Below are 6526 nucleotides of genomic sequence, written 5' to 3' on the forward strand. Positions count from 1 at the left end.
TACTAAATAGGAATTAAAATTTGGTTGCCATCCAAATTACTCATGAGAGCTAGGAAATAAGATAGCAAATGGGCCTCCATGCCTGAACAACAGTTGATTTTGGCTCAAAGACTAATTTGCACTGAACTGAACTAATATATTGGCCGATTACATATTGGCAATACTTGTAGGCAAGATGCAATAGTCTTATCTTATTTACAACGAAAAGGTTTATAATTCAGGATGCGTTTAGTTCCAAAAAAGTTTGCGCAATACCCGTCACATCGAATTTTTGGACACATGCATGGAGCATTAAATGCAGTTGAAAAAATAATTAATTATATAGTCTAACTGATTCCTACGAGATGAATCTAATTATGCTAGTTAATCCATGATTGGACGTTAATTATTAAATAATAACGAAATGTGCTACAGTAGTCAAATCCAAACTTTTTCACCAACTAAACACCCCCTCATAAAGGATGTTACACAGTATTCCACCATTGCCGTGTCCCAGGTCATCATCATGTTCACGATCACCCAGGAAAGCCCCCACAAGCTCATCCCACTCAGATGGTTCACTCCTCGGTGACGATGAGGCGCTGCATGACGTTGTTGAGGTCCTAGGGCTATCAAAGTCCGATGATGACGACTCGGAATTGTCTTGCAAAGTCTCTTCCTCAAGAGACACCAGATGCTCAATACTATGAAGGCCAATCGTTCCCTCCTCAACGTCGATTGACTGCACCTCCTGTGCTCTTAGCATCTTCTGTTGCGCCGGAGGCGATGTCGACTCTTTTTCTTGCTCCATCAACTGATGACAGTCAAAACAGATGAAGTAATGTCACAATTTACATGATCACGACATATATAGAAGGTAAACCGGAGACATGCAAGCATAGTATGAACTCACATCTAAAGCCTTCTGAGCCTCTCTTTCGATCCAAATAATTCCATGGTCGGTGGCAGCATTGCACGACAGAACAACATGTTCGAATCTGCCCACTATTGGAACTGCTGTTCTGACCTCTGGAGGAAATCTTCCGCATCTGCATAGAAAGACACGTGGCTGCAATGCTAAATAGCAAGACTCCATAATTCAAATTTTAAGAACCAGATGTTATGGATTTTGTTTTTCCGCAGAAAGTGGAGAAACCTGTTTAACAGTTGGTTTGGTTTCAAATTCTTGCAGGGAATTAGGAGAAACATTTTCTGTACTAGCATGAAAATCACCCAACATGTTGGTTTTCATGAGAAGGGCTCATGAGAATCATCCCCCCCTCTCACATTGCACAAAGTGGTCCTCTTTGTCTATGGAAATGTACCAGGAAGAAACAGACCCAGACACATAAATTGGAGAATCCAGAACCGTGGACAAATGATGCCCAAATTACATCACAGGTGCAAATTCAGAAGGTATATGATAGTTCAGAAGCTTGTTAAAATCCTATGCAGAGGAGTAGAGAGGTGCACAACTGTGCAAGTAACGAATCAGATCGAGTCCGTTAGGTATATGCCTCATTAGTCCACTACGATATCATCCGGTGACCCCGTTTCCAAGTGACGCTAGCAGATTTAGAGACAATGGAGATACCTGCAATTCTTTCGTTCCACGATATGGAACACCGTGCCAGGAGCGTAGAGTTTAGCTGGATCCTTGAGCTTCCCTTCTGAGACAAAGGTGTCTCTCATGCAAACGAAGCATAGCAGACACGGCAAACTGCAAAACGGAAAAGGAAATGAGCGAGGCAAACTAGTAATGAACAGCAGGAACTAAGCATGATCCCTCAGAACATGGCTTTTTGAAAGGCGTCCGAGCAAGTTTACCAGAAAATAGATCCAAAAATGTGCTGCAGGGGCGCCGGAGTCCTGGGCAAGAAATCATCCTGCAGAGGTTCCACAACTGCGCATGATGAGGACGATCATGGATGTCAAAATATTACAAGCAATATCTAATGTATTTGCATGAGTTTTGATACTGCAACTTCAAGATTTCAAAAGTTTGTTAGTTTCTGTATCATTGTTCAAAAGAAATGGATACCTGAGAGGAACAAAGAAGCACTAAGAGGCAGCAATCTGAGCACTCAGCGGACATGCCTGCAGCACGAAGGAGTGGACGACGTCGGCGTACTCGACGGCAAGCCCGAGCGACATGCACCGCGGCGGCGCCATGGCGTAGCACCTCACGTCTTTGCGGCGGAGCCTGAGCCTCCCGAGCCAGCACCTCACCGCCACGACGCCCGCCAGCACGGCCACGCCCGCGCCGAGCGAGTGGCCCACGAACACGAGCCTGCAGGAGCAGGCCGCGGTGCGCGTGCCCTCCCGCGAAGGGCTGGGGCCCGCCGGCGTCGAGGAGGAGGCGATAGTCCTCGGGCCGCGCGAGGCCAAGGCCGCGCACGGCGAGCACGACCTCCCCGCGGGCGCGGTCGTGGTGGAGCCGGTACGGCGGGCAGAGCGGCGGCGGCGGTGGCACGTCGTCGTCGTAGGCGGCGAGCGCGGCGCGGCAGGCGCGCGGGAAGGGCGCGAAGGAGGCGGGCCACGACGCGCTGTCGTCGGCGCCCGAGAGGGAGAGGCGGCGGGCCGCCCACCGCGCGCAGGCGAGGGAGAGCGCGCACTCGGCGGCGCAGGAGAAGGCCATGGCGTGCTCGCGGCGAGCGCGTGGAAGCGGGACTCGACGGGCATGGGCATCCTTGGCTTGGGGTGCAAGGGATTAAGGGAGGGAGCTAGGCGTTCTCGAAGGCAGCGGGAGTTGATTTCGACAACGCGGCAACGAAGGCGGCGAAGTTATGAACGGAGCACGGGAGAGTTCGAAAATTCGAACTTCTAGAACGGAGAAATCAAGATCCGGCCGTAGATGTTTCTTTTTTTTAAAAAAACAACGATAAAAACAATTCTTATTCATCAACCGGGGAATCTTTGACCGTTGCAGACCAGGAACCGGAAACTCCAACCACTGGCCCACTGCCAGTCTGGCACTAGCCAGTCGTCGTCGCCCGTCGGTCGTCGCTGGGGCTGAATCGGTTCAAGGCGAGACGGCGAGCGCAGAGCCTCGCCGCCGCGCTCGGGAGCAGCGGTCTCTCGCAGCAAAAGGTGGCGATCATATTCGTGTTCCCTTTTTTTTAATTTGTTCAGGTTTTAATACGCTTTTTTTGACACCTTAGTAGGTGATGCTTATACATGTCCGCGTAACCGCGTCAACATCTTGTTCGGCTGCGCATTTGAGATCCCTGCGAGACACCGAAGGAACCCGAGTCTCTTCACTTTGAAACCAATTGTAGGGTGTAAAGTTTTTGAAAGTGAATCTTTCTATATTTGAAGTACTAAATATAGACTAATTATAAAATTAATTACAAAACTCGTCTGTAAATCGCGAGACGAATCTAATATGACTAATTAATTCGTCATGGGAGGGTGTTTACTGTAGTATTACTGTAGCGATTTAGCGTCTAATTACGGCCTACTTAGATTCATTAGATTCGTCTCGCGATTTACAGGCAAACTGTGCAATGCATTTTTTATTTCGTCTAGATTTAAGTCTTCATGCAGATGCCGGGAAAAAATTGTAATTTTGAATTATGCAACTAAACAAGGGCCAAAATGCAGGTTCCCTGTGCGCCAGGAAATGGAGCCCCTGCTGGCTATCAGGCTACCAGACACTGGTGTGATGAGTCAGACTAGCCAAATTTTTGCGAAGAGGGTTCAATAGTGTCAGTGTGCCGCATATGCGAGGAGTATGTCCCTACACATTGGGTGGAGGATCACTCAAGGGTTTGTGCAGTTGCTGATAGGTGCGACCGGAAAGGTTTTAGCATCGATGAGCGTCTAAAAAGAGTTGCAGAAACACTAGAAAGAGATGGTAGAGTCGAATTCGCATGTGATTCTCTTTGTCTGTCATTTATGGCAATGCGGAAATCAATTATTCAGTGCAACTGCATTAAATCGAGCACTGAAAATATGAGGATATATATATCAGGAGGTGCTTCAGAAAATAAAGAGAGTTCGCGTGGTAAGAAGGTTCAGACCATACATATAGTTCTAGGTGTGAGGTTTGGAAAGAAAAGAATTCCTTCATCATCTCACTTATCAAGCCTGACCTTCTGCATACCAAGGATGTTGTGCATGCCTGGATCATATAGAGCAGGCTCTGGCCGCCAACTTACTGAATCTTAGGTAATCTTATCCACCTTGATACTTAGGAAAGCTAATTAGTGTTAGGTTAAATAACTTCAGATGGTAACTGCTGGCTTATCACTGAAGTCTACTCCAGATCTGGGCCATGGAGGGATGGTAAATTTTATGGGGATCCACCCCTTGCTATGAAGTTTCATGAACTTACTGTAAATTATTACTCTGATATCAGGTTACCTAGAGGTTTGCATTCTTGAAGTCCCAGTAGCCCCTTTGTTACCTGCTGTGGAAGTTATTTTTGGGTACTGATGATTTTTTTAATACGGGATAGTTCACTACACCTTCAACTCTGGGCATCTAGAGTAGCTACAACGAGTTATTAGTGACTTCCTCCTTACTGTTCAGATTGTCGAACTAGCTGATCTTGCACGACGCATCTCAAATAACAAATATGTCTCAGCATGAAGAAGGTGCATATATTATCCAAAATGGTTACCTGCATGGAAGATATGCAAGAAATTATCAACCATAGGAAGCATCACTCAGACACTCACTCACGGTGCAAGCATTTGGTGCACGTATAGTAAAACTACACGGGTAAGAGCTTGCAGATTTAAGCACCGAATTGGCCTTTTATTTTCTGTTTGCTTACCGGTTCGTCTATACAAACTTGCACATTTGGGTAGTAGGTAAATGTGATCTACGCAACATATGTACGGATATGACTATGTTGTTTGGCTTCGCGGGTCGGCTTATCCAATCGCATTTGCTAGCCACACCGTTTGCTCGCATCCTCTCCTACCTCGCTACTTGTTTGTTGTGTCACCATATACAGTCTATGTGGGACCGAAGCCGGCGACCAGTGGGGGGTAAATGGGAGCCGATCAAAAATTTCTTCAAAATTCAAATCGTCGGCCTATGTCCCAAAATCGCCCAAGCCCTCAAGCGTTCTGACCAAAGTTTGGAGTAGCTATTGAAAAGCTAAACCAACACAACAGGCCTCGAACGAGCGAGTGAAAACCCAAAGCAATTCGGAAGCGATTGGGGAAAACAGCTGATCCGAACAGCCAGTACCGGTCTGACCGGTGCACTGGACCGGTCTGACCGGTCGGGGCTGTGCAAAAGAGAGCAGACCGGTCTGACCGGTCTTGCCTACCGGTCTAACCGGTGGCACCCAGAAAACCCCCGAAAACTTAGATTCAAACGGTGAATCTCGATCCAACGACCACGAAAATCGACGAAACTTGGGGGATTACTTCGCCCCTACCCCGTGAACATATCCCCAAAAGATCTCGTCCTAAAGATCAACGATTCTTGAGAATTCGAGGGGAGATCAAAAGGGTTGGGGTTTTCTCTAGAACTCAAGAAATCGAAATTCAAAAGAACTCGTGATTCCAGAGGATGTAGGACAGGGGTAGATGCACGGGAATCACAGCTAAGAACTCGTAGCCTCCTCTCAATCAAGTGTGCCAAAAACGAAATCGAAAATCCATTGCACAAGGCACAAAACCAGGGGATTGAATCGAATCAAAAGCCCGGAGGGCACGAGGAGGATAGGGCCTCCTTTCCCCATCAAATCCCTTACAAGGTTTCAACAATCCATGGACAAAATTAACTCAAACGAGAGGAATAGAGGGAGGGAGACACAGGGGCGGCGGCCTGGGGAACAGAACAATTCACGGACGCAATACAAAAGCCGCACTTGACCTAACACAAGTGAAGGGGTATTTATACCCGCGGGACCGGTCAGACCGGTACGCTGAACTAGTCAGACCGGTTGGTTAGACCGGTCAGACCGGTGCCAGGGACCGGTCAGACCGGTTGACCTGCAGCACCCCCTGTACATGATCTCATCCGACGGCAGAGGTTCTTTCTTAGAAACGAAGTCTTCTCTGCGATGCCGCCGTCTTGATGAAGATCCAGTCCGCGGTTTTAGAGGGTCCGCGAAACCCGGTTAGATGGCTGGTTTTGAGAAAACCGCCAAAACCTCACGCGCGGGAAGATTCCCGCCTCCACGTCGTGGCCCTAAAGGCCGTTCCCGCCTCGGCCTTCTGACGGCCCTAGACGCCGCCCGACGCCCGTCACCTCCTCGCCCGCAGCGAGGCCCTAGACGTCGTCGACTCCGTCAGTCCCGAGACCGACGCCCGTGGCTCCACGACTCGGTATCTTCAACCGCCGTCCGCCTCCTTGGTTTTGTGGCGCAAACCAAGAAACCCGCCTTCCGTCGCCGCTTGCGCCCTCGATCCAGGAGTGGACGCCACAGCTGCCGCCCGGTCCGAGCTCCGGTCCCGGCTGCCCTTCACCGCCGTCCACCGCACGGTCCATCGGCCACAGCACCTCCACGGCAGCTCCCCGTCGACACTCGACGCCCGTGTACCTGCAATCCAAAGACCAAGCGCACGATCACACCGCACGGTTG

At 49.2% G+C, this 6526-nt stretch overlaps 1 pseudogene; it reads right to left on the reverse strand.

Annotated features, from left to right (window-relative positions):
• Positions 1–360: 360 nt before the first annotated feature.
• Positions 361–2642, reverse strand: LOC120692153 (annotated as a pseudogene).
• Positions 2643–6526: the final 3884 nt, after the last annotated feature.

This window comes from Panicum virgatum, chromosome 9N (assembly GCF_016808335.1).
Source record: "Panicum virgatum strain AP13 chromosome 9N, P.virgatum_v5, whole genome shotgun sequence".
Lineage (NCBI taxonomy): Eukaryota > Viridiplantae > Streptophyta > Magnoliopsida > Poales > Poaceae > Panicum > Panicum virgatum.